Source organism: Globicephala melas, chromosome 6, assembly GCF_963455315.2.
Source record: "Globicephala melas chromosome 6, mGloMel1.2, whole genome shotgun sequence".
In the NCBI taxonomy this organism is placed as follows: Eukaryota; Metazoa; Chordata; class Mammalia; order Artiodactyla; family Delphinidae; genus Globicephala; species Globicephala melas.
Window position 1 is genome coordinate 72,432,661 of NC_083319.1, and position 27,477 is coordinate 72,460,137.

At 39.0% G+C, this 27,477-nt stretch overlaps 1 protein-coding gene across 13 annotated transcripts in view; it reads right to left on the reverse strand.

Annotated features, from left to right (window-relative positions):
• Positions 1-27,477, reverse strand: part of ELAVL2 (ELAV like RNA binding protein 2) — a 135,413-nt gene that overhangs the window by 41,944 nt on the left and 65,992 nt on the right. The gene's annotated exons all lie outside the window — the stretch shown is intronic.

The following is a 27,477-nucleotide window of genomic DNA, read 5'->3' on the forward strand; positions in this document are numbered from 1 at the left end:
TCCATTTCTCCTACCTACCCTCTCCACCACCCTCACACCTGTATTTTGGCAGCTTCTAATCAAAGTCCTTTCTTAATCTTGGCACACACTGGAATCATCTACTTAAAAAACAAGAACAAAAACAAAAACTAATGCCTGAGTCCCTTTCCCCAAGTTTTTCTTTTTTAATTGGTCTATTATGAAGCATTGATACCAGGTTTTTTAAAGCCTGGTGACTCTAACATATGCAGTCAAGGCTGAGAATCACAGTTTTAATAGTGAGAGATACTCTGAGGCTGCAAATAAGGCTTCTGGGAGCTCTTAGAGGGGCCAGATGCTGATGGTCTGGGCATGCGAAGTGACGCTGCAAGAAGACTGCCTTTTTTACAGATGCATTTTTAAAAAACCAGTAGATGTCTTTCTTCTAAAATCTTCAAGTTATCCATCACTTCAGAGAAACAGTTTACTGCCTACCGAGGTCACTCTCTAGCAGAGCAGTGCCTGCTGGAGTTGGGTCACTGGGTAAAGTAAAAAATCCTAACCTGCTTAGCTGTCTCTTGCCCTGTCCTCTGAGCTCTTACTCCTAGCACATTGTAGGCACTCAAGAAGTTTGCTAAATGCACGAATGAGAAGCGCAGTGGTGTTATTAATTTAACCAAAGGTATTATCATCAATGTCACCATCAGATGGTCTAGCCACTGAATGAATGGGTCTTTGACCTGACCCCCTCAAGCAGCCATGGCTAGTTTTAATGAGGAGTCAACCAAATTTCAACTCTTGGTAATTGAGTAAAATCAATATTTATGCCCAGATGAGCTCTCTGCCACAAAGTTTCTAATTTGCTTAGTGGTAGTATTAGGAAGAGCAACACCTGCCAATTAGTATTTAAGGTAAGCAAAATGTTATTACTACCCTAAGTAAAATAATATGAAAGGAGATATTTGCTGCTAAACGGCTGCATTCCCAAATCCACTGTAGTAGATGCATTAACATGTTGGCATTGGAACTACAAGGGAGTTAGTAACTTCACAGATTTTCATTTTAAAGTGAGTTAATCAAGTCAGCAAATATGTGTTGGATGCTTAAAATACACAGAGGCATCACAAATGATATAAAGATAGGCAAGACTCTCCCCATTCTCATCTTTAAGCTGTGTGGTGTTCTAGTGTTTAATTTTAGCCTCACACTGATCTTGTGAGATACTCATATTCTTCCCTGTAAGGAAGAAATGGTGTCTGAAGCTGGGCAAGGTCAATCAGCTTCCTTAAAGGAAAAAACAGGCAGAAAGTAGTGGTCAGGACTTGAATCCAAGACTCTGAAATGCTATGTTCTTCTCCCCTCAATTCACAACTAGTTTATATCTGAACCTGGGTCACCTTCAGTATGCCTGAAATATAATGTAACCACACATTTTCTAACAGAGCTCTACCACAAAAACTTGTTTTGAGACAGTTGCCTACTGTCTCAAATTCCAGTACTTCTTGTGCAAATATCAATTTCAGTATATATGAATTCCTACACTGTTATTCATTCCTATGACAATGTAAAGGCACCTTATTTATACAGTGCCTGTTTCAGGTTATTATGAGTAGAGTTTTAAAAAACAGAAGCAGTAGCAAGTCAAACATGAAGAAAAAATATTTAGCCTGGACCCACTTTTTCCCACTTTTGTATGCATCAGCTAGTAACAGTCATAAACTACCAAGGAAGGCTTGGAAACCAAGCATCATTTAACCATATCCTCCAAATCTATTTTTCACGTCATTCTGAATTTAGAATGTGCATATTGACAATCTCAAAACCAAGAATCACTTCTTTAAAAAACCTATAAAGCTCTACATTTAAATTCCAAGTATAACAATTATGGAAACCAACATGATCAAAAGAAACTTCTGAACAAAATGACAAAGCTAAGGCTCACCCCAAAAAGCCTTCAAGACAAATAAATCCTGTCTTTAGAAGCCAAAAAATTCCTCTGGTAGCTGAACATCAAGAATAAGGTCAATGCCACTCGTCCCCAGCTATCCTCACAAGCTACTCGTGGTCCCATGCTCTTAGGGATTTTGGAAGCACTAATCTAAGTCTTGGTCCTAATAGTCACAGCTGGGATTCTAAAACTTCACTATGGAGGAAGGTATCTCTACAGTCATAGGACTAAAACCTTCAAAAGCAGGTACTGAAAGCTCCAGCTCAATACCGCACTTCCGCGCATGGTATTCTGTAGACAGTGTCTGTGTGGATGCCTTCTGTTTTGCACCCTTCTTTTTAATCTAAATATATGCCACAGAGAAGGATCACTTCTTCACAAGAGGCAGAACAATTACTTATAAACTGTTCCTTGGCATAAGGAGAACAGTTATAAACAGGCTGCTTAGAGCCATGGTCAAGTGATCTAAAGCACAGAGCTGAAACACTCCAAGGCCTCTGAATGGGACTGAGGCACATTGAGAGCTGCGCGGGGGTCAGAGCAGGAATAGAATCTGTTTAGTGACAAAGTGCTAGTGGGAAACACAGTAAACTCCAATTTATCCCAAACGGTGCATAATTCAAAGCAGCAGCCGTTCCCTTGCCACCTACATTGCTCTTAATAGCATACTTTAATTACAAATTTAATTGCATATTTTAATTAAAAATACACAATCTTCTGGACCCATTTAATTCAAAGGTCACTTTATTTAGTCTTTTCTATTTCACATGATTATCAATGTCCTAAGTATCAAATTACCCCCTCAGGTTTAAAGGTAAAAGCAATAGATCACCACAATTCTTGATTACAAACCTGGTACATAAATTTAATTTTATCCAACCTATATTAAGTGAGACCCTTCTCAACATGGAATTGTGAAAAATAAAATTCTGTATTTAAAAGTCATCCTAGGGCTTCCCTGGTGGCGCAGTGGTTTAGAATCTGCCTGCCAATGTAGGGGACACGGGTTCAAGCCCTGGTCCAGGAAGATCCCACATGCCGCAGAGCAACTAAGCCCGTGCACCACAACTACTGAGCCTGCGTTCTAGAGCCCGCAAGTCACAACTACTGAAGCCCACACGCCTAGAGCCTGTGCTCTGCAACAAGAGAAGCCACCGCAATGAGAAGCCCACGCACCACAGTGAAGAGTAGCCCCCGCTCGCCGCAACTCGAGAAAGCCCGCGCGCAGCAACGAAGACCCAACGCAGCCAAAAATAGATAAAATAAATTTTTAAAAAAGTCATCCTACATATTTCTCACCAACATTCAGCATTCATTTGTTCAGTGATTATAGAAAATCTGCTCTTTGCTAATCCCTGAGAATAAGCAAAGAGACAAAAAATTCCTCTTCGTAAAACTTACATTCTGGTAGAAGGAAACAAAAGAACAAGCTCTACAGTATATATTACAAGAGACTAAGGGCTAAGGAGAAAAAAAGCAGAGAGAGGAGAGTTTGGAGTGCAGGGTCAGGGCTGCTGACCTAAATACAGTGGTGAGCGCAGGCCCCACCCTGAAGATAACATTTGATCCAACACTTCAAGGAAGTAGCTCATAGTTTACTAGGGAAGCTGTGCAAGCAGATTCATTTCAGTGCAAGTTCTACCATAGGGGTATCACATCCCGTCTGTTCTACCAGCTAAATCTGCCCCTACCCCAAGCCCCAGCCCCTTGGCATTAGCACAGGTCCTCATGTATTATTCTAATTTGGATTATTGCTACAATATCCTAACCCATCATCCCTTCCCTAGACTCCTGTTAACTCCAAAACCAGTCATTCTCAACTGTAATGTTGTCTGGGTTATCTTTCTAGAAGAAAATCCCAATCACACTCTGGTTTCCAAGGTCACCATCAGCTTCTTGCTTACTTCTACTACTCCTATACATACGTATACCCTGAAACGCATAATCAGTTCCCTGTGCCTGGAATACACATCTCCAACTGGCCAGCCCTGACAAATCCTTTAGGACTTTCTCTGAGACCATTTCCTGCCACAATTTGTCCCACTCCCAATGCTCACTGTTCAGTGCCCCTCCCTAGTCCTTCCACAGCCTTTATATTATATACCTTTATCTTAATACGTATGGGTATTGAGTCAATTTGGATGTCGCCTCCCTTAGACTGTTGAGCAAGGGCAAGCTGAGCATAGTTCCTGATATAAAAGACCTTAGCATAGATTATTAACATGCTCATTGAAACAATGAATGAACGAACAAGCTAATAAAAAAAGAATGAACAAACGAAGAAACAGCCATCTGCCTTCCAGGAACTTAAGGTTTAGAAGAGAGATGCCCTTATAAACATGCTCCCCATGTCCCTACATCGTACCAGATGGTTACAGAACAAAAGGAGACAAGATGCTCAAATGTTACAGTATTCTGTCTTTATAAGGGAGTGATGTAAAGATACATTTTTTCAAACAGTTCATGTAAAATTTTTCATATGAAAATTTTCTACGAATACCATTTAAATAAAATCTCAATTTAAAAAAATAATGTCACCTAGAGTAATTTGATAGATTTACATAAATCTGTTTCACAAATCTGTAAGTATAAATTATGGGATGTCAGCATATAATTTTGTTGAAAGTGCTTTTTCACTAATATAGTTAAGTCTGCCGAGACTATTCATGTACAAGTCAAATAAAATGCAGAGTGAATTCTGTAAAAACCTAGTAGTTGAATCAACAATAAAAGGTGACTATGCGCTGATTGATGTGTATCTATTATTTTATTTAAAGCAGTAGTAACGCTTTATGAAATAAAAAGGACAAAAGCAGCATGACTATTTTCTAAATCCCCCAGTAAGCAGAAACAGGCCACTATGGTCCTCTCTGACAAGCAAGACTATTTGCAATCTGAGGTTTAATAATGTAACACTTAACAACAACAACAAAAAAGCAAATTGGGAAGACACACTGTTTCTAAACATAGTCCCTATCTAAAACTGCATCCCTTAACAAAAAAAGCAAATAATTTGATTTAGGAAAACAAGTTTTCACTCCAAGGGGGTACAATTTTTGTTTTTAAAGACAGACCCACTCCTTTCCCTCATTCTAACACCATTCTTCCCTCCTCCCCCAAACACAAAATGAAGTTGCAAATGTGTTGTGTTTCTTCAGATGGACTTTCTGTTCTTGGGCACTGGTTTTGTGTGTCTGTTCAGACAGGCTGTGCACTGCAGCTCTGGCACCACAACAACATGCACCAGACTTTACAAAGGAGCTTTCTCAACATCTCAGATCTGATGTGTAACAAAGCCATGCAGGTACCACACATCAGGGGAAAGCCTTGAGAGAATCTTAGAAGAACAGAGGGATGTCATCTTCTCCAGTCTCTCCAAATTTTAATTCCTGACTTAGCCTGAGTCTCCTCAGATGCCAGATGCAGGAGGTCCTTCCATTTAAATATTCAACTAACTCAGGTCAAATTAAACAGGTCCTCCTCACCGCCCTCTAATGGGAAAGATCGAATTGTGAGGCAGAGAACTGGTGAGATCCTATTACTACAGACCAAGCCAGACTCCCTTGAAAGCTCGGAGCATTTTTACCAGCTTCCCAAAGGATATTACCAGGGATTATCACCAGGATGGAGAATTCAACCTAGACACTCACATAATACAGAAAACAGATGGCTCACCAGAAGACTCATCTTCTACCCAACTGCTAATAAAGCTGGCCTGAGACTAAAGAGCCCAATATTTTAAAATGGTTTTCAGGACTTTACAGATATATTCAGATAACATAGAAGAGTTTAAATCGTAACTTTTCTGCTGAAATCAAAGTTGTAAACAGTCATCACTTGGTAAATATTACCTAAGTAGCCTAATTCGAGAGGGAGCAGTTAATGACCTCAAGCACCGGAGCATTTTCCTACTGAGTTAATTTTAATGGCCATATCTGTCCTCCGATTACACAACTGGTAGAGCTCCATTTTCCTATAGTTCCAGTCCCAGTAATTATGAATCTGCTGGCAATGCAGCATGACCTTGCTTAAGTTGGCAAAACTGTGGGTTCTTAATACATCACCATTTCAGACATTAAGAACTCCCACACAATTCAGTCTTAGGCTTCTGAGAACAGCATATTAAATCCTCTAAATTCTCAAATAGTGCATATGGGTACTAAGATGTCTTGCATCGGAGACCAGGAAGAATAGGAAAAATGATCTTTATTTAAAGTGGGAAAATAAACTATTTCTTCTAGTACACCCATCTTAGGAGAAGACTTTAACTTGGACCAGGTTCTCTAGCTTGAGAAAAAGTATTCGAATATGATATTATAGCATCTCAACACCATTGTTAAAAACAAACAAACAAAAAACAACAAAAAACCAGTTCTCATTACTCTCTGATTTAGGTAGTTGCTCTAAAAGAAAACTCAGCAGGCCTACCTTCAAACACTGGAGCTATCCCCGTGGTGAAAGCAAAAGCCAGAAAACTGTTAGTTGGCCAGAAAGTCAGACCTTACCATTCAAAAAACGTTAGGATATTAACATACCCTAAGCTAGGGCAAAATCAACTCTCAGTTAAAGATCTGAGTCTGCTACAATAGTCTCACTTCTTTGTTTCTTATAATTAACTCTATACAGATTTCCCCTGCCACACACACACAAAATGGGGCTTGTGCGGAATTCCTTGGCAGTCCAGTGGTTAAGACTCTCTGCACTTTCACTGCCGAGAGCGCAGGTTCAATCCCTGGCTGGGGAACTAAGATCCCGCAAGCCGCAGGGCACGGCCAAAAATACCCAAAAAAACAAAAAGGGGCTTGTGTTACCTGCTTTATTTTGTGCTTACTTAGAAAGCAGTAGAGTTGTTCAAATAAATATCATTTGAGATGAGGGCCAGGGAACTATACTCCTCAAAATATTACTGTGGTAAAGAGGGAAACCAGTTAACAACTGCAGTAGTAAAAAGGGCATCTGCTGTTGCTTGCACTACCAGCTGGTGTCAATCTACACACACACGGAAATCCGTAAGCAGTCCATCAAAAAGCAGTACAGCTTCTTAATGTGCTTCTCTCTTTGTAAGAGATTTTTTAAATTTAGATATTGCAAGAAAAAAAATGTAAAGGCCCTAAACACTATAATTAGCCCAGTGCCCTTTCTGAGCTGTATAAGAGAGTTTTGCCAACCACTATGGTGTGGTGTTTTGTCCAGAAGAATGGGAAACATTAGTCAGACCATGCAAATCCCACCAGGTCCACATGATTTAAAAAAATTGTTACAGAGGGTAAGTTTTCTTCTTGAACACACAATGTTTTTTTTTAAAAAAAGTCTCTCACTCGCCCCAAAGTTAAAGGTTCACCAGCCAAAACCTTCCAATAGGAAAAGCTCGGTAAGTCTGGGAGAGAAGTCTGTTCCCACTGCCCCATAAATGCTTTTTTCTAGCTTTCTGGAAGCAAACAGTACCACTATCTAATTATTGACTGCTATCAAGCATCTTATGAGCCTTGTATTACATACAGCCAACATATTTAATTCTCACAACAAAGCTCTCTGTAACCCATTTTACAGTAAAAACATGGAGGTCCTGAGATATTAACTAACTTGCTCAAAAGGCACAGAGGTAGCTGTTAAGTGGTAGTGTAGTTTTCGAAACCGTAATTGACTTATCCAAACTCGGTCTTTTCAGCATACATTTCACTGCCTTTGGCCAAGCTTGGGAATTATTTTGAGGCAGAGTCCTGTGCATCCAAAGTACACAACTTTTCAACCAGGATGTTCATAATCTCCAAATACACCTGCATTGTTTTTCTTGTTCTTTGTCATGTAACTGATTGACTGGAACTTCACCATTCTTTCTCAATCCATCAAGACACTATGTATTAAAAGAAAAAACCACGAAAAGGTTTATCGCCCCACAGGTACACAAACCACTTCAACCCTCAAAAACAAATCCATCACTACAAAACGCATAGATTAGAGATCTCCACATTATAAAAATATTCATTTAAAACAGGACTTGCTTTACATACTCCTTTTCCAGAAACTCAGAAAGCAATTCTTATGGCTAAAGCCAAACGTGTTTGCTACTGCCAAAATCGTCTCCCACACAAGACACTTCCCTCATCAGCAGATTGCATTGAAATGCTTTCATACGCATAGCATGGCTTTCTAGCTGTAGAAAAGCAGGTGGGATCAGTACCACATGGTCTCTGCCCTCTAAGATCTTAGCTCAAAAATTTAAAGCAAGACAATAACCAAGAGAGATGCAGGCACTTATTGAAGACAGAACACCTATATTTAATCACTGGCGTTTCAAGCTTAACCAGGATGAACTTGAAGAGAAAGCTTTAGTTGGTTCAAACAGAGGAGGTGAAATTTAAGGAGATTCTTGTCAGAGAAACTGTGGAAACAGGCATATGGAGAAGAACTAATTGGTGGAGAAGTACAGAGGAGTTTGTTAGACCAAAGGCATACTGAACAACAAGTAGTCTGTGCAGAGGTAAGAAGCAGACCCTCCATCTTGAGAACTGGGGCACCCCATGTAAAGGCTTGTATTGGTCATACTGTAGGATGAACCAAGCAGGAAGTGACGATGAAACACATGAGAGAAACCTACGGAGGTTAACTTCGGCAGATTGAACAATCACTAAGGAGATACAGATCTAGCATCAAGGAGACTCCTGGGGAAGAAGCCGTGACAACCCAGAACTGGGATCTGACCCCAAATCCCTTTCAATAAAGTCTCCAGAGATCTCTAAAAAGACAAATATGAGAGGATGAAAACTCATCATATCTTTCACAAGTCCCTACAAATCGCCCCAATCCTAAATCACAAACTTCTCATCTGGACAAATCCCAGCCCAAACCTTCTATTCCTAATTCTCCTATTCCACAAAAACTTTGGTTCACATTACAGTTCTCTGAGTCCCTGCCAAATACACTCGTATCTGAAAATGAGCCTGATTAACTCAATCCAAGTGGCCTTTTCCCCCAAAACTGAACTTTCGGAACAAGTACTCTTTTCCTTCAGAGGGCCTTCCAGATTAAGGGCCAGGATTGGAATCGAAAGCAACCCCTCAAACCCCAGGAGGGTCTGTATTTCCTTGGCGCGATAACATCTCACCTTCATAAGAGTAACAAGACACAAGGAACCTTTAGAACCTTAGGTTAATACTCTGACATGAATACAGAACCACCCACCTAATGACCTCTCAAATATTCATTCACTATGAATCTAACAGGGTGTAGATAACCCCCAGACAACAAAGAGCAGCACTCAAGATGACTGCCCCAGGGAAGGCTTACGATTTCTGAGATCTCTTTTACAAAGCTATAAAAACATACGTACCTGAATGCTCCCCAACTCCCAGTTAAGCTGCTATTATGAGTGAAAGTGTTAATAACCACCCTAAGTGGGCGCAAAGTGTTAACAAACCTCACTTTGACATTTTGTGTAGCAATCACGAAGTTATACACGACTTCTGAATTCACACACATATCTAAGTCCTTTACATATAATATGGTAATACCAAGTCAAAAAATAAAGATGGGGAGGGAGGAAGGCCAGGTCATTTAAGGAGGAGACACTGGAGAGCACTGTATCATCAAGAAAAGAAAGTTTCAAATAAAGTGAAAGCACATATTTCACCTTCTTATCTGCATCACTGATAAAGTATCCTCCATACAAGTGACAAGGCTTCCATCTGGGGACAACTCTCCACTTTAGTTCATTTTATTTTAAAAAGACAGACCAGAATGAAATTACTGATATTTTTAGCAACAACAAAGGAAGTAAAATTCCAGAGGAATCCATTGTCCCCAATCTACACAAAGATTTAGGTATAAATAACATACGATTTTCCTTCTCTCTGTACAGGACATTTTGTTTAGTCTATATTTAATAAAGAAAGGCAGTTACATTTCCAAGACGATGTGAGGAGCAGGGTTTTTTTTCCTCCCCCTCAATTTAAAATAGTCACACAAAAGCACTGATTTTTATACTTAGGAGAAATCCCCAAACAGACCAATTGTGTTTTGGCAGGTTAGGGTATAAATGCTGACTATAAAGGAAACCTATTTAAATACTGCAGATACAGCTTCAAGGACCTCAAAAAAGCCCTCTCTGAAGCAGTAAAGAGGAAAGAATCCCAATGCAACAAAATCTATAGAGGAAGCTGAGCAGGACACAGTAAAAGTGGTAAAGGCTGCAAGTCAGGTGGGAGCCATGGCTATCATTAAGTCAAACAGGTGCCCTGACAAAAATAAATATCCACCTTGTTTCTTGCTAAGAGACAGCTATGTTACAGCAAACCACTCTGAGACCCCAGTGCAATTTCTCCACCAATTAACAGATGGCATCTAAACAGAAATACAAAAGGGGCTAGCTCTTGCAACTGCCACATTCATATCACACAGAAGCATCTCTTCCACAATCACCTAGTTTAAAAGCTGAAAATATTAGGTCCTGTAATCCTCTAAATTAAAAATTCACAAAAACACAAGGACAAAAAAGCAAATGCTTAAAAGATTTGGCCTAGACAATCATTCAGCACACAAAGGTGATGCAGCACTGTCCACATCAGCATCACAGCAAAAGCACCATCACATGGAACTAGAGAGGTGTGTCTTTTACCACTAAAAGTATATTAAAAATGAAATATTCAAATTATATAGTCCACAACTTAGTATACCTGACCACTGCTGCTAACTCCTGGATACATTAACCCTGTGAGACAGGAAAAACCTAAACACGAAAATAATCTTTTTAACTTATTACCATTTTATTGTCTCATATACCCACAAATCTACAAGCAGGGTGCAGGTAAAAAATTTTATTCAAGAAGAGCATCTCAACTAATTCAACTTAGGAACTTTTAAAATGTTTTCTTTCATCTGCTATTACTAAAGTTACTGGACTACTTGCTTATTCTCATATCTGAGGTTCACTCTTGGGGAAAGTGCTGTGTTTTCATGGCACCAGATTAGTATTAAGGACCCTCTGGATGTGAGAAAGCAACTTCTACAGACAGAGCTTCTAGGTTTTAGGGGCCATATTACATAATTCTACAAACACATTTCAAGATTAGGGCAAAGACAGGTAACAGAAGAGCTCTCATTCATACTAATTCATCTTTCTGCCACCAAGCGTCCCTTAAAGAAAAGGGGTCAAGGAGTTTATGGCCTCCTGCTAAGTCTAAGACCTAGATCCATTAAATGATACCTCATCAGTGACAAAATCTACCTTGCTCTTGTCAAGTAAGTTTCACAAATAATTTCAGACCTGTGCATTCGAATCAGTCACATTAAAGAGCATCCTATTCAGGAGAATGCTATACAAAACACTAGGTATTTGACTACAAGTACATCACTCAAAGGTTTCACTAAACACTAGTCTTTAGTTCATTCTAGTATGCAATAACCTTTAGTGTCGAGGAGTTTTCCTATTTTGTTGCTGACAATTTCTTACTTGCTATTTTATAAAGCAACAGAACACTAAATAGTTATATATTACAAACTAATCTCCTTTCTTTGGGGAAAAACTTGAAAACCTCATGTATGCTGCCAGATCACTTAATAGTTAAGTCCTATTCCCAAATATAATATAATGCTTATTCTACTTCTCTTAATAAACACTAACATTATTAAGGTATTCCATATATACCTAAATTACCAATCTTACTTTCCCCAAGGAAGAATATTTCCTAGCAAGAAACCACACATATATATACTCTGAATTGCATTTCCTTAACCCAAAAGCCTTCTATACTTTATTTGGGTTCTTGATCCTCTGCTCTTCCCTAAAAAACATACACCTAAAACTAAAGGAAGTAAAACTTGTATTATGGTTTAAAAAGTTTTATCATCTTACAGTTGTGACTTGTGTATGTGTAAAAACCTCAGACATCTCTGAGATTTAGTTAAGATTCAGATAAAGATTGACTGGTTCTAAACAGCATTCTTTTGAAGCAAGGAAGAGGGGCAAATTATTTTTCATAAGCCTCCAGAATATGAAAGATTACATTAAACATATAATTTAAAAATTCAATTAAGTATTCTATGCTACTTGGCCATCTTAATTATAGTCCTTCCACTCTTAAAACATGGGAATTAACCCATAATTTCTTCTCTTTCCTAGCAATTCAAGACTTCTGGTTGAATATCCAGAAAAAAAAACCCTAAAGGTTAACCATAGTGATAACTATATTAGTTACCAAATTTCGTCAAATAATTGTCCTTGGTCAAATTTTAAATCTTACCATAAGATATAATTACTTCCCAATCTTGAAGGCTGCCTAAGCCTTTGATTCCATCATTCCTTACAAAGCTAAGGTGTTCCTTCATTTTAATTTTCTATCACTTTCATCTAGGATAAAAAAAAAAAGTGAAGCAAAATTTCTATGGAAATTCAAATCAAGTGACCAGGAGCTGAGTGAGATTTTTACAATCTCCACAGGATTTTGTTTTCTGAATGCAGAATCTACAGCCTAATTAAGGTGTTATTCAAAGATTTTCTGTATCATTTCCTAAAACCTGGTAATATGTTGGCCAGGCCATCCTTCTTCCCACCTCCATGCTGTGTTTTTACTTAAAGCTACTTGAACAGAAATCCCATTCTAATCCTCTAAAGCTTACATAAATATCTTAACAGGTTGCATGGTAAGAACATAAAATTGATCGTATTTCAAACAAAGTTAAGATTCTGCATCAATGATTAGAAATAAAAATACTAAAAATAAAGATAAAACTAGAATTTAATCTTTTCGAAGAGAACTGAAGACTGTTCAAAAAAATGGATACTGATGATGTATACCACTGACTCCATGGAGCACAGAAAGTTAATGCCTCTAAGCATACCTATGTCCCCACATGACTAGAAACCAAGGGGTTTTAATTAAATGATGACTAAGTAAGCAGAGGGAATAAACGAAGGTTAATCACAAGCAAACTTGTTTTTCTACAAGGTATATGCCTCTCATCAGCTGCTATAAACAGCAGGAGCCACCGAACATTACTGACCTCTGAAGATTAACCAGCTGAGTGACCACAGAGAATGCCATTACTACCGGTGATCTCACTCAAGGAGGAAAGTAGTGACCACAAAACATAATGAAATGGGGGAGAAGTCACAAGATGTTATTTAGGACAGAATATCAATTATCTTCATTGCACCTACGAATTTTGCATAATTGTATCAGAACTTCGGTTTCCTCCACCAATGACAATGTGAATCAAATATGAGTCAACTCTTTGAAAGATAGAGCCAAGTGACTTTATAAAATACACATACGTATATACCTCGCAAAACAGAGACAGACGTCTTTACCAATAGCTTTTGATTTCCTCAAAGCTAAAAGTCTCAGGGCAAGTAAGCGGTCAGCTTGGGCAGTTCATCTACTATAGCTATGACAAATTTAACAGGTTCAAGGGAGGGAAAACTGTGACCCTACAGACACTGGGAAAATGGTCAGGATGTGAACCCTGGAGGGTTACTGGCAATAAAGAGTACCATACAAAAAGGGGTAATTGTTTTGTTAGAAGTGAAAGATAGTCCTTAAACAACAACCCTCAGACTCCATCAGAGGTAAAAGCTGTTCCAAACAAACCAAAATAAAAATAAAAATCACAACACCTTTATCCCTACGAAGCAGTAATATGTCTGAGTATCTGATGACTCTAGACTGCAGTTTAACTTCTTCCACATCATAGGTGCTTTAGAGAATCTAGTTGAACACACATGGTATGTTAAAGAACTAAAAATTCAGGTTAGAATGATACAGGTGTGAAAGGTATCCAACTAACTGGAAATATGACCTGAGCCAAAAAAGGGCTCAATCTCCCATTTCGATTCAAATAACTTCCTAATGGAAAACTTTCTGGTCTAAACAAGATGTTATCTAGAAAGTGAGGCCTGGAACCTGCACCTTCTTTGACAGCCCTGTGTGGAAAGACAGTGAGTTCAAAACAGGGGCTTCTAAGCAATTTCAAAAGTTACTTTCTTATGGATCAATGTGATGTCAACCAAAAAAAAAAAAAAATCAGTAAGCTTACTTTTGGGTGTGTAGAAAAGTAAACTCTGACACACAGAGACAGAAATGTGAATTAAGCAAGAATTGTTTCACTAGAGTTCTATATTATAAGTAACATAAACTGACTCTAGCTAACTAGCAAAAGGGAATTTATTGGAAGAGGCACAGAAATTTTCAGAATCAACAGGGGTTAGGAACCAGGCTCCAGTGGGCTAAGTAGTGAAAAGAACAGCCATCATCTCAGATCTAAAACACACAGTCTGATGAGATGGGTCACCATCACCATCTCATCCTTCCATCACTTCCTTGAGGTCTTGGGAGAAAATACTTAATTGATTTTGCTTGGGTCCCATACTGGCCCCTTGTCTATACTAAGGCAAGGACAGAGAGAACCTGTCTCTTGGCTTCTGGAACTATACTCCCACCAACTGTACAGCAGGAAAGAGAATACCTCAATATGGAATGGTCTTATGAAATCAGAGAGACAATCTTCTCTTGCATCCATGAAGGGTCTTACAAATTTCTCCATACAAACTGAAAAGAAATACCTCTCTTATTTCTGATCAAATAAAAGACTGCTTCAAAGATTGACCATAAAATGGAATAATCAACAAATCACTAGTGGACCAGACCATCCCCTGCATATAGAAAGCATTGCTTCTAACTCCTAGCTCAAAAACAAAAGAAAGTCACCAGTTTAGAACATTCTGCATCTCCCTCTGCAAACTATGACCAGTTCCCTCCACCTCTACCACACCTTAAAAATAAGGTGCAAAAAATGTAAGAAATTACATTATCAGAGTATGTTGTGACTCCGGATCTCTTTAACAGATAGTCACTACCCTGAATCAAGTACCCAACACTGGCTGATATTCTCCAGCATGCCAAGATTCTTAGTCCGACAAAGGCTGCTAACCTGAGTCACTTTCACCACTAATACCGGTCAAGAACTTACAGCTCCAGAGGAACATCTTCCCTATCCCAATAAGAGGTCTTTGGTAGCTCGCCACAAAGAACGCAGCGCGGAGAAGTCTGCATGAAGCCTGAATTAAGACCTTAAACTATAAAAAGTATTAATTTTTTTTTATTATTTTATTAAAGCCTCCACCGGGGGAGCCTTTCTGCTAAGTCTCAACTCATGGAATTGCTCTTTAAGTTGTCAATAGCCAGCACTGAAAATAAATACAGTCACTAAGCGTGGAATGATGTTCCTGTAGCCAGCAGGCATCTGGCAGATGCCAACAGAGAAGGCAGGAGGCGAAGATATGAGACCGAAAATTTTAAAGGAAGACTGCTCTACTCAGTAGCATAGAATCTGAAATAATGTAAAGGCAGAAACAGGCCACCACCTGCCTCTAAATTCAACCTACATCAGCATCTGTCTCCCAAAGTTGCTGCAGGAAGATGCTTAAGGCTTTCTTTACTACAGTAATTGTTCCTGTGGTCTAAAAAGGAATGTCCCTGGCTGGGTTTTTGTTTGTTGTTTTTTTTTTTTTGGTTGGTTGGTTAATTGTTTTTTTTGGTGGTTTTTTTTTAGGGGAGGTGGGATTGGGTGGGGTGGGGTGGGTAGAAGGAGTGCTGGGGAAGGAAGAAAAATGGAAGGAAAAGCTAAAACTATAGAAGAGAATTTCTATTTTTCCCTCTTTGGCTCCTTCTACTGAGCAACAGCTTTCTGCCAAGATTTCCTTCAGGTTCTCAGTGGAGGAAAGGATGAAGTGAGATAAAGAGAAAGAAGTCTGGAGCCATCGCCCTGTGTCCCAGGACACCCCACAGGCGGTCATCCCTGGACGCTGTGACTCTCTGGGAGAAGAGGAAGTAGAAAAAAAGTGTGAAGGCAGAGAAAACTGCTGGAGAGCAAAGCTGCTTTAGTTCTTTTCTGAATCTACCGTGTGTGCCACTGCCTCTTCTTCCAGGTGGCCTGCCGTTATGCCATGGAGATTGCAGGCAACTTCCAAAAGAAGAAAACAAGCCTAAACCAGGCGGGACCACTGCAAAGGGGCGAGATGAAATCCCTGCAAGTAGTGAGCAATCTGATTAAATACTGCACAAATTCACTGTTTTACCTGGATATTCCTTTTATGGGAAACTAGCAAGAACTAAGTTTGAAAACAAAGAAATTATTTCAAAGGGAGGGGTTGATTCCTAAAGGCAAGTTGAAATGAAAGGAAATAAAATACACAGAAAAAGCCCATGGTCCAAAGAAAGAAATTTAGTATCTCCTGAAACTATTACTATATATACAATATATATGTTATAAATATTATATATATTATTTTTAAAAGTATTTTAGAAGTAAATTATATATATATGTGTGTGTGTGTGTGTGTGTGTATATATATATATATATATATAAAAAAAATTTACTTTTAAAGTACTTTGGTAGGGCTTCCCTGGTGGCACAGTGGTTAAGAATCCGCCTGCCAACGCAGGGGACACGAGTTTGAGTACCGGTCCTGGAAGATCCCACATGCCGCGGAGCAACTGAGCCCATGTGCCACAACTACTGAGCCTGTGCTCTATAGCCCACAAGCCACAACTACTGAGCTGCAACCACTGAAGCCCATGCACCCTAGAGCCCGTGCTCCGCAACAAGAGAAGCCACCGCAATGAGAAGGCCACACACTGCAACGAAGAGTAGCTCCTGCTCGCCACAACTGGAGAGAGCCCGCACGCAGCAACGAAGACCCAACAGAGCCAAAAATAAGTAAATAAAATAAATAAATTTATAAAAAATAAATAAAGTACTCTGGTATAACAAATACTGTACAATTTCACTTTTTACTTATATGAGGTACCCAGAATAGGCAAATTCACAGAGATAAAAAGTACAATGGGGGCTTCCCTGGTGGCGCAGTGGTTGAGAGTCCGCCTGCCGATGCAGGGGACACGGGTTCGTGTCCCGGTCTGGGAAGATCCCACATGCCGCGGAGCGGCTGGGCCCGTGAGCCATGGCCACTGAGCCTGCGCGTCCGGAGCCTGTGCTCCGCAACGGGAGAGGCCACAACAGTGAGAGGCCCGCATATCAAAAAAAAAAAAAAAAAAAAGTACAATGGTGGTTGCCAATGGCTTGGGGGAAACAGGGTGGGAGTTACTGTTTAATGGGTACAGAGTTTCTGTTTGGCATGATGAACTGGTTCTACAAATAGTGGTGACAGCTGCACAACATTGTGAATATACTTAATGCCATGGACCTATACACTTAAAATGGTTAAAATGGTAAACTTTATGTTATATATATATTTTACCACAATTAATTTTTTTTTAATTTGTCATGAATCAGTGTGATGTTATTTATGTGCCAGTAGCTTTAATTCTAGGAGTGGTCATCTAACACACTATCCTGAATGCACACACAGCCCAGGAATAATTAACTAGCAAAACACAAGTAAGGACCAACCTCCAAAAGTGACTAGTTAACAAGACTATCTACTATCCATATCTAAATCAACAACCATTTCTCTGCTAATTAGTATAATGAATGTCAAAATGGGTTTTAGTTCCTTAAGCTACTTATTGTTAATTAGTGTAATGAGAGTTAGAAATGGGGTCTCATTGGTAAAATCAAAGGTATTCAAGATATGCAGATGTGCTAAAGTAGTTTACAAACACTACCCACCCCTGTATAAACAGGACACAAGAATCCAAGATGGCTTTAACTTGTACCCTTATGGATAGGACCCCTAAATATGAAATGGTCCTGGGTTTAGCCTTTGTTTAGAAGGATTTCCTTTTGCATATGCAAACAGAGGGCACAGATCCACACCTCTGGAATGCTGTCAGCCTCAAGTGAACATTTCACAGAAGGTGTGTTCGAAGCACCTATAAAAGAACAGAGAACTGGGACTTCATTAAGCTTGCAAAGTAACTATATCAGTCACTTAGGGCCAGCTTGCTAGATGTCTGTACATGTGGCAGAATTTGGTCTTGAGAAACAGCTAAGCCTCACTCCTCCCTCTTTGATGTTTACTTTCACCTACCCAAAATCACCTAAGAACTGTATACACTAAATTAAGTTCATTTGCAATATCTCACCACCACCACCCTTAAAAAAAGGCGGGAGGGACTCTAAAACTCTGCGGTCCAGCTCTAGAAACCAGAGAATATTAGATGCCCTCCTTACATGATGGCTATGTCCACATAATGTTGTTTTCCATAAACACTTAGAGAAGTAAAATTTCAAAAAAAATCAAGGAACCTAAGCTCAGAAGATTCCACATTCTGATTTTTAATAGCTCATTAGGTCTGTTTTTAATGTTCCCAAATATGGAATTGGGGAATATAATGCAGTGAACAACCTTATCATCCCTTTTTGGAAAGGCTTCCAATTTCCAGCACTTACAAAAGGAAATGTATTGATAAAAAAACACAGTAACAAATCAGTATTGACAATTCTGTATTTTAACCTGATTACAACATGAATGAAGGGAATTTACCCCTGAAATAAAGGCCCAGAAATAACAAGAATATAAGGGTCTAAAAAAAACAACCCTGGTTAAATATCTTGAGGTTAAATGTTAGATCCCAAATCATTCTGCTTGAAAAGGTAATATGCTGTCTGCACCATACATGTCAGAATCCCTAAGCACTATGCTTAAGAAGAAGTAACTTTGCAGTTATGTTCACAAGAGAAAAGTCACAGAATTCTAGGGCTAGATACGATTTCAGATCATTTAGGAAAGTGCCTTTATTTTATAGAAATCAATTGATCTGACACACCATAACCAGCCTATTTAGATACATTTTAAAGTGGACTAAAAGCAACTATAATTCACTTTAGTGGTATGAAAAAAGCTCTCAGAGACAAGTATCAGGGTTAGGAAGAAGGATTCAGAACACAGTATCTTGGAGGCCAGTGTTAATGACCCAGTGACTCCTTAAGACTGGATTTAAAGCTCAAAACGTGAAGAAATAAAGTTGCTCCCTCAGGCTCCAGTGACCTTGAATACAATGAAATGATTCTGGCTTACCTGTTTACATGCAGATATGTCTCCTTTAAACCTTACTTTAAAGGGAGAATCTGACTTTCTCAGGATAAATCCCGAAGGTCAAACAGGTTGTGAAGAGTCAAGGGCATCACCACATCTACTCTACAAGGTAACATAACCAGATCTATTGCCTCAAATGAAAAAAATGCAAATTCTAGTTGAGTTGGAGTGGGGATTGGGGATGGATACAAGACTTGTGAGCCATATACACTCCCCCTTCAAAATCAAAGCATTATGTAGAAAACAGAGTTCCAACAAAAAGTACAATGATGAGAAAAGAACTCATTAAGAGCTAAAAATAAACTCTAATTCACAATATGCATAAGGATTTAACAAAAAAAGGAAAACAAGATGTAAAATTGCATCTGCTAAGTTAACCATGCCCTCATGGAAATCGCCACCCCCCCTTACACAAACTAGAATCTGTAAAATCTGTGATGACTGAATAAAGCAATGCTTTAAATGCTTTCAATGAATATTTCAACAGAAAGAAAACAAAGGGACAGCAATTTTTTTTCTAAGTCCTCTGATCTGCTAACACTACAGGAATACTGGGCTTCTTAATATCCACACACACACATCTCTATTTCTCTACTTGAAAACCTTACTTTATGAAATTAGAATATTTAGTACTGGTATTTACAATTTATATTAAAGGGGTATTAATCTTAAGGAAGAAGCTGTCAGTAACAGTGAAAACAAGCCTCAGTTAGTTTTCATCTATCTGATACCTCATGGCTCTATTTAACAACTTGCGGACCTTCCAGATCAATAACACTCCACTGGGGAAGCTTGGCTTAGAGTACGTCCATATTTTAAGTCAAGCTAATTCATTCTGAATAACATTCACACAATACCACACAGAGCAATAACTCCATACTCCAGTGCTCTAGTTCAGAGAGGCTGGTGTAATATCATTAATCATCTTTCTGGGCTCACAAGTCCTGCCTTGTATTTCCTAGTCCCACTTTGTCCCACTCCTAGAAAATCAATTTTGTTCGTCAAATCACCTAGAAAGCAAAGAACAGGAAATTAGCTTTGCAAACTTCCCACATCATGAGAAAATCTAAGAATTCTAAAACAACAGATTTATTTGGAGATTTTTTTCAAAAATCAGTTTACCCAAAGAAAAAAACATCTACAACTGTCTTCTAACCAAATGAATATTAACTGGTAAGAAGGGACTGGGGACACAGAGAGTACCCCAACATGCTAGGCACTTTATGGAAGAAACTCAAGTTGGGAGTCAAATAGCTCATATAAAGTAAGTGGCTAGGCTGGGATTTAAACTTAAGTGTAATGCGTTCTTTCTAGGCTAAAACCTCTAAAAGTAGTGCTCATGAGCCCACCTCCCTAGCAGGGGAGTTGAAGACAGCAGGCATTTTGTTTCAATGTTAATCCCAAGAACTTGATGCCAAGCTAAGCTAATAACATAATAACAACCCTAGTGTACATAGGGGTTTGGTAAATACTATTACCACCCCTGCATTCAAAGTCCATTTCACATGGAAAGATGGGAAGAAACGCTTATCAACACAGTTTAAACTGAATATTGCTTTCTTCTTCTTCTTCTTCTTCTTCTTCTTCTTCTTCTTCTTCTTCTTAAATGGTCAGACAGTCTCCTGGGCCGCAAGAGGTACAGATGGTTGTCTCCCCTCCTCCCACTCAGCCCCACCCAGAGGCTCTAGGCTTCAGGGAACCCTGTGCAACTTTTGCTCTTTGGATTCCAAAGAAATGAACTTCTTCAGCACAGGCACAGCACGCTAGAAGTGGATGACAGTCTGATCTGAAAGACAGGAAAGCCCTCCTGGTTCTTCTGGTTGAACACACTTACCCTGTGCTCTGGCTCAGAGTAGGGCTGGGCCAGCCAAGGAAGGCTATGTCTAAGACCCTCTGGGATGGGCAGGGGTCCTCCAACAGGGAGGACAGCAGGTCTTAGACCGTGGCCTCTGCCATCACCCCTCAATTACCTATGGTGATGTATGATGTAAGAGACTACTGAGTAGTTAGATCACAAGAAATATAGTTTTAAATGAGGCTCCATTTCTTCACAATACTTGGAAGAGCTGCCAATGCTGCTTTACAGCTTGAAGTCTCTCAAAAAATGTATGACAGATACCATAACCAACAAAAGGGATATCCAATGGTGTCAAAAACTGACATTCTGATACTTTAAGAAGCAAAACCAGATACATTAAGAAGTGAAACATGCTAGGGAATTCCCTGGCAGTCCAGTGATTAGGACTTGATGCTTTCTCTGCCACGGCCCGGGTTCAATCACTGAGTCAGGGAACTAAGATCCTGCAAGCTGTGTGGCACGGCCAAAAGATAAGTAATTAATTAAATGTTAAAAAAAGAAGTAAATCATGCTAAATGAGTCACTGCATAGGCCTGACAGATCAAAAGACACTCACAAGTAAAATGACAGAAAATATTTTTTAAAGTTAGTGTTTTTAGCTGGAAAGGACACTCTGATGGTTTCCCCAGCTCTCAAAATCCAGTAGCAGCAGTGGACTTGAAAGTCAAGTAACTTAGAACAAGCTCAAAAGAAGGTGGCAAATTCTGAAGCACAGCTTTAGTTTCAACGATCAACTATTCTGTTCAAGTAATACTTAAAAGGAAATGTTCCAATAGGTGCAAAAGAAAAACACTTTGCTCTACTCATAATTTAGAAAGTTAAGAAAGCAAAGGCTGGTGCTAAGGTAGTGTAACAGATAAGGCAGTAAAATAGAGTAAAATCCACCAAAAGAAAAGCAGATTGATAAATCAATTGTGTACCTGAGAAACAGAATTTTAGCATTCTATAGATTTTAAAAAGAAGAAGGATTCCTGGATCAGAATTTGTTCTTTATGTTCTTCCATTTAGTTCATCTTTTTCTCATCTACATTTTTCCATCATTATGATGACAGCCACTAAGTAATAAATTGAAAATGGTTTCTATTCTATACCACCTGATGTATAGATATATGTACGTATGTACACTTTTTCTGATGTAAAAGTAAACAAAAACTAGAAGAAACACTGTGGAAAGGTCTGGAATAGCAAAGAGCACACACGCATTCATATCTTGTTAAATTTCAAGGGGTGAATCCTTACAAAAGAACTTCAACTGTATTCTGTTTTCTGCGAATTTGCATACATTAACAAAGTTTATGTTTTGTATCAAACTAATAACGCAGTAAGGTCAAGGGCACTAAAACACTATGTTCCTAATCTATTGGCAAAACGTCCCAGTGACAACAAGGGCCAAGAAAGCACAGAGTCAAAACTCCTAAACTTCATTTAACCAACAGGTTCAACCTTATTTTCACAGTAAATAGTCTTCAAAAGCTGCTGGAGAACTGTGCAACCTGCTCTTGAGAGTTACAATACTTTTCTTCATTTCCTTCTAGTGGAATAAAACAAATTAATACAAAGATCACCATCAAGAAATCAGAGAAACAAAAATCCAGATGATTTACAAATTAATCAGGAACGGTTCTCTTTCAAACTTTTCCATATCCTCACAATAGATGTTTTTCTTCCCAGAAACTAGTCATTTAAGGTTTCATTACCACAGGCTATCAGAAGAAGAAACTCTTCTAAGTCTGCTGAGAGTTAAACTTATTTCATGGTGAAGAGAGTCAGAATATGCCTTGCCACCCCTCAAATATGCCAGTTGTAAGCATAAGGAATATTTTGAGTTAAAGGCAATTAAGAATCAACAGATGCAGGAAGAGTACTTTTCTCTGCCCTACTCTTTTCTGCCTAAAAGCAGGTTATAAATTTCCCTTATGAAGGTGTTCCCCTCTCCTATACCAGGAAGAGGAGAGCAACTCTTACCACTGGGGATGGAGAGTCAGCACCAAGATGAATCTGCATAGATAAACCTTGCTAAAATAGCTCTCATCTTCCATTAGTTCCCCCTATATATTTTCTTGGTCACTCCCCTACAATTTACCCACCCTCAGAACCCAAACCCCCTTTGCTTTGTTAAAATGGTATATAAGCCTCAGAGTCTAACAACTTCTTTGCTTCACTTTTTTTCTGTGAACTCCAATGCATGTGAAATATTACTAAAAACTGTGTTGCCTCTTCTCCTGTTAATCCCTTTTTCCCCCAGTTTCACTGAGATACAATGGACATATAACATTGTATAACCTATCTTTTGTTAGGTTCAATAATTGGGGGCTTGCAAATTAAACTAAGAGGGTGGAGGAAAGTTTTTCCTCCCTGACGATGAGTTTTTTAAAAAAAGAAAAAAAAAAAACGTACTTGGTTTCTTAAATCTTATAAATTTCTAATTTCATCATCCTGAAATCCTTCATCTAAATTAATCAAGACTGACACTTTGAAAATTGTTCTATAAGACACCCAAGTTAGGTCTGAGTGGAGAAAAATAAACCTGAAAGAATAAATTTTAAAGTTTTTCCCTGAAACTTTATAAAAACCAGTAACATCAAGTAGTAACATCAAATTTTTGAAATGACTGATTAGTCATGATGTTTGGAAAAAACAAGAGTACATGGAAAAATAATGTGGTTTAAAGATATATTGATAAATAGACAAATAGTTTCTTCAATACCACAAAAAAGTAAATTTCATCTCATATTATATAAATTTCATTTTATACAAATTTAGCCACTAATATCTAAAGACAGCCATATTCAAATGTATATTCCACAGTTAATACACTAGACATCACGGCATTTACCCTGTGCTGCCAAGTTATCTTGTTTTATGAATACCTGGGCATACACCCAGCCTTTCTGCCAAATTTCTAATTAAATAGCACCCAGAGTCAGCAAAATGAGGTATTTATTAAGCTACCACCACTCACCTACCCACCCACCCAACCGCCCAGATCTTTTCAAGTACCTGTCTGCAAGAATCAGAATTCTTAATCTCTTGATACTATGGATACCTACAACTAACAGCTGACCTTAAGACTGTAATTGATGCACACAACCACATTTTCAAATTAGTGTTCATCACAGCCTTGGGCTCACTGTGATTGACTGACTTCATCACAGTAAATAAATGCTATTAAATTTGAAGGTATGCATTAGACTTATAAAATACCACTTATCTGTTTCAATCCTGAGGAGCTAAGAGTATATTTGTTAAAAAGAGGAGGGGAAAATATCGTGTCATCAAAATAAAGTTTGAAAATCACATTATCCTCATAAAAGAAACCAGCATTAAAACTAACTTTGAAGTTCTCAGGAAGCAACAGGGACATAAGTTAAGAACCCTCACATTTTATATGAGATTTTTTACCCCATGGGCCCTCAGGAAGTTTACCCCAGCCAAGGCACTGCCTGTCCACAGATAATCTACATCTGCAAAGCCCCTCCCCTCCTCTGGGCCCCTGTAATTTGTATTTTTATATGTTTGTTTTGGCCTTTGTTTTTCCATTTTGTCTGAAAGCTTCTAATTGGCAGCTTATAGGGTCAGCATAGGGCGCACCTCAAGCAATTCCTAGGCTAAGAATGAAGCTATCACATCAAAACTAAAAAAAGCAACACTCATTACCTGAGGTCTTCAACTATAATTCTCTTATCTCCTCTTTTTGAAGGAAAACTAACAGCTACAGAACAAGCTATCCTGGAGTCGTGAAAACTAATTACACACTTACAGACACATATGTGCATACGCACATACCTACATACGCACACACTCTTTTAAGGACAGGTCAGGCATTCAGTAAAGACACAGCCCAGTGACTTTTACATTCAACGTTTCTAGTCCTGACCCCCAGGAGATCAAAAGCTGGGGAGGGAACAGCATCTGAAACTTAGTTTGCCATACAATTAGGCACTGCAGTTACACCCACCTGTCCCACCCACCTCCAGCCAGAATTCAGATAAACCTGGAAATCCCTGGTTCTATCTCCCTGCAAAATATTCAGGAAAAGAAGTCAATAACTCCCAGGTAATTGGCACATTCCAGGCCCTACCTACAGAGACTGATTCCATAGGTAGATCTGGGCAGGGCCCAGGAACTTGTATTTCTGACAGTCATCCCAAGCGATTCCAATGCAGGTACTCTACTGACCATAAAGACTATGATTCCCCAAACTGCTCACTTGCCCATCAAATCACCTAGGGAGCTTTCCTGACAACAGATTCCCAGGGCCTCTGAAATCTTTATTATTTTTTTTTTTAAGAAGATGTTGGGGGTAGGAGTTTATTAATTTATTTATGTTTTTATTTTTGCTGTGTTGGGTCTTCGTTTCTGTGCGAGGGCTTTCTCTAGTTGTGGCAAGTAGGGGCCACTCTTCATTGCGGTGTGTGGGCCTCTCAGTATCGTGGCCTTTCTTGTTGCGGAGCACAGGCTCCAGATGCGCAGGCTCAGTAGTTGTGGCTCACGGGCCCAGTTGCTCTGCGGCATGTGGGATCCTCCCAGACCAGGGCTCGAACCCGTGTCCCCTGCATTAGCAGGCAGATTCTCAACCACTGCACCACCAGGGAAGCCCTGAAATCTTTATTATTTAAAACTCCCTCAGGTAAAGATATGCAGCCAGACTTGGGAACCACAGGGCTAGACTATCTGAATTGACAACCATAGATTTAAAGTTTCTAGAGAAGCATGGATGCTTTCATTAGTTTTATGTATCCCTCACTCCTTGACCCTCAAAAATCTTCCACTCTCCTCCTGTGGGAGACTCACCACTCACCAGAAGACGCCCCTTCGTGACCCCTGTACAAGTTATACGTCTCACTAGAAATTCATCAGCTGGTCCTGTGCTTAGCTTTTAAAGAGTGAGTTCTGGCCCTCCAACAAAGGCAAGGAGGAAACATGCTAGGGAAGAATGAGAAAACCAGAATTAGGGTCCCTGCTCTGCCATTTAATAGATGTGTAGTCTTGGACTCAACATGTCAACAAAGCTGGGCCTCTCCTCACCCGTCAGCGAGGGAGTTGGCTAAGGTCACCTCAAGGGTTTTTCTGACTCTCAACACTCTATTATTCATTCCCTGCTTCATAAAATCCATTTCACTCCTGCAGCATCAGCAGGTGTCAAGGACTCTGAAGTGCATTTGAGAACTCAAAGGGACAGACCGACATCAGCTAAGTTGTACAAACAGCATTAGCTTCTCATAATTAATGCCTATAGATAGGAAACAGGGTGAAGCATAAAGCTGGCATAAGCCCAAAGCAAGCCTGATGAACAACATAATAAATAGAATTTCGACTAGAGAGAAGATAATTGTATTTGAAACTGAACACATTTCTTAATGTATTGCCCTAATCCTCATTCTATCAAAATAGTGACATTAATTTGCTAACAATGACACAATCTAAAAATGATATACTCTCTTTTAGGACTTAGGAAAGAGGTACATACTTTCCTAACTAGGTATTTTGTGCCTGAAACACAGTTTCTTAGTTTTAGCACCATGTAAGTAAGTAAAGACTTAAGAAAAGTGAAAAGGAGGGATTTAAATTTTCTTCCCACAGAGTGATCCCAGTCTTCTTACAACCCAATCAATTAATGCTCCCGCTCCTACAAAATCAGATACCAGGAACTGCCCTGGTAGCTCCCCAGGAGGTAGAATAAGTTGGATAATTAGAGAGGGACTGAGAAACTCTGCCCTGACCCTAAAAACATATACTGAAAAACTGCTCAAGATGACTAACGCTAAATGCCACAGGGCAGGGTCCAAATCCCCACAGATTCTTTCAAAACCTTTTTACAGATATGTTAATGGTAGCTTCTTCAGAAGACATGCCCACTTTGCCAGGTGCAACAATTCAAAACTCAGTTTTAGAAATCTACGTACTAGACTATTTTGTTCAATACAAGTACTTACTAAGAAACTCAGAATAACAAAAAAAAAAAAAACTAAGGTAATTTTATGTTTGAAGCTAAACAATTCAGACCCGTCTAAATACTGATTTAACACATACCAAGAATAAGACATTAGTGGGCCAAATCAAAACAGGGTTACTAGAAGAGGTCCTTAGTATTCCGATGTGCCCACTCAACTTTTTAATTTATAGTTCATTATCATGGATGTTCATTTTACGAAACATGCTCATATTTTATTGACGTGAACAAGTTTTATGGAAGAATTACAGATTTTCTGATAACCAGTTAACAAATGACTTCCAAAGCAACACGTTCGATGGAAATCTAGTGTCAAGGAGGTATTTCCACACACCCCCCGCCATGAGTTCTGTGATTAAATAAGACTGGGGAACTGTAAATCAAACTGGTTTCTTTACTGCAGGATTTTAATATAGTTTTTATTATGTTAATGATCTGCAATATGGTTCTTAAAAACTACAGAGTACAGATTTTTCTCAAACTTGTCTGCCAGTGCAACAGTTATTTTGAGGAATATTTATGACTAAATCATGGAACTACGCTTAGAAAAAACATCTTTTGACCTTGGTGCTCACTGTTCATTTTCTTGGGTACTCAGCTTATGAGAGATTTTAAACAGAAATTTCACTATGGTGGAAACCTCCATTATCCAGCTCTCCCTGAAAAGGCAATGGGGTGAGAGAGTGAAAGAAATGGACAACAAATGATAACACACTTTGCCAGTATCTAAGTATCTAACCAGGTACTCTTTCAGATTACCCATGCGC